Consider the following 2556-nt stretch of genomic DNA (forward strand, 5'->3'; position numbering starts at 1 on the left):
GGCTTTTATGTGACCTCCCAAGGTCCCTTTAGCCCTCCTTTTCTATGATACGATGAACTGCTTAATAAAACAGAATAAGCAAGTATGAAGGAATGGAATGGAAGCAACAAAGCATTGTGTCAAAGTTGCATCTATTAAAATGGTAATACAGCCCTGTAGATGTTATAGTTAGAGCTGGAAGAGAGTAGATTCTTTATTTTAATAGTTAAATTCATCTCTGTGACCCCTGTGCTAGGTAATGCTTAACAACAACAGAGCTTTTGTTGCCCAATAACAGACCGTAACAGTTTTTATCAAAGATGCAGTTCTTGGAAAGGAATGGTTCTAGACACAGTGTCTTTCTTAAACGTTGTGTTTGTTCAATACTTGGTATTCAAGCCTTTGATTTTTTTTTTTTTTAATTTTTTATTTTTTTAAACACTCTCTCTCAATGGAGATATTTGAGGAATGATCTTTCATTGCAAACAGTTAATGGTGGTAAAAAGTAGAAAGTTTCTCATTTCAGCTTTTAGTATTTTAGTGCTCCCAGTTGTAAAATTAAAAAAAGGGAAAACAGAAGGTGTATAATCCAGTAAGGTCCTTGGAGTAATAGTTAAAGGCATAATATTATGCACATAGGAGTCCCATGTATACATGATATCATAATTAGTTTGAAATATACATTGAAAAAAATTTAACTGTATAACCAGGTTCCTTGTTCCCTGCTGCTTGCTCCCTCAGCACAGTGGGTAGCTTCCCAGAGGTTTGAGAAATGTTTCTAATTAGTCTTGCCCTGTCCAATCCAATACCTTTCCCATCGTTATAAAGAAGCGGTTGTAATATTCCCTTTCACTGTGACTTTTTAAAAGTTTTTGCAAGTTTTAGATCTTTGATTTAATGAAGCCAATGAGGATCTAATATCGAGAACTGCATTTTTGCCCTTGCTGACACCACCATCCTAATAAGTCTTTAAATGGAGTGGCTTGACTATTACCCCAGGTCATACTCTAGATTTTTAAGGTGTATTGAAAACTTGAATAACATCTGTTTATGCTGCTTGATCCCTTAACCAATATTAAAATGGGTTGCATTGTAAATGTGTGTGGATAAGCTTGTTACATACTTCCATTACACTTCTTAATGTGTGAATATCTTCTTTTCTCACACCCCTTGTGGCCGACTGATATTTGGATTACTTATCTATATCAGCTCCTCTGATCACTGAACTTTGAAGTAATCATCCGTGCTACAGCATGGATTGAATTACAGGGAATGTTTTATCAGTGCGGCTGATGTGGAAGCATAGTATTATTTGACATAGTATTTCCCTCTGTGGCAATGTGTATGCAAACTGTTAAGTGTTGCTGCACAAGTTCAGTTGGTATATTTAAGCTTATATCCACTAGCATTTCCTCTATTAATACGTATAAAGCAGTATTCTGGGTTACTGTTGGGATGGTCTGTGCTTTGGCATATTAAAGTATTGTGTCATCTGAAAATTTAGAAAGCCTATAATTTTGTAGTCTAAAGCATACGTATAGGTTTCTACTACTGTTCTCATTAACGAGGACTGTCATGCTCCCTGAAGGCTGGAAATGTCACCTTTCTAGTGAGTTGGGGTTAAAGAGCCTTTCCAAAATTTTGAGGTGGCCGTTCACATGCACTTGGGTATAGAAATATAGCACAAGAGTCTGTAGAAGACATATTTGTAATCCATAATGGTGAAAATCACGTGCTTTGCTATCAAACTTCTGTCTCACAACACTGCAAGTATTATTTAGGACTGGTTTCGTAATGTTTTGGCTAGAAATGTACAAAACCAACTTTTTCTGGTGTTAAAGTGCCTCTTTTCAGCCTAAGGGAACTTTCCTCATCAGTGTTTATTTTATTTTATGGGTGTTATGGTAAAACACACCTTGAGGAGTTGATACTTTTTGGAGAACATAATACACTTCATCTTCATTAATCCCTTAGTCTTTGGAGTCAAGGAGCAACATAGAGTCTTGGTTCATATGGGGTTCAGTGTTATGAGGAGCCATAGTACAGTAGCCCAAAATTTGCTCACCAGGACTTTGTAATAAGTGGAAGAAATGGAAATCATACACTTAAAAAATTATTCCTACAGCCTACTTGGGCACTTGTGTTCTGTGCTTGCTTTGTTCTTCAGTCGCATTCAGTATGTTAGTGGAGAAAACTAACTTTTAAAGTCTTCATCTTTTAAGTCCTCCTTCAAAACTAATAACTTTTATGCAAGCCTGTACATGCAAATTCCGTATTTCATTTGCATACATAAGAAATCCATGTGTTTGTCCCCTGAACAGCATTTCAGGTTTCCTCTGTATGCTATTCCCAAAGTAACATGATTTATAGTTTGTTCATATTTTCACAGGCAGAAAATGGGCAAATAAATTTGTAAATATTCTATAAAACTTTACTTGGATCTTATTATTTTTCCTCTGTCTCTGGCTTCCCTGTAGGAAGGATTAAGAAAATGACTTTTCTCTTGCAAACTCCTTTTACCTCTAAACCCATATGCATCAGTAAATCTAATGAAACAAGTGTGTGGTGTTGTTGTTG

This window comes from Gavialis gangeticus, unplaced genomic scaffold (genome assembly GCF_001723915.1).
Source record: "Gavialis gangeticus isolate Ggan-Ray unplaced genomic scaffold, GavGan_comp1, whole genome shotgun sequence".
In the NCBI taxonomy this organism is placed as follows: domain Eukaryota; kingdom Metazoa; phylum Chordata; order Crocodylia; family Gavialidae; genus Gavialis; species Gavialis gangeticus.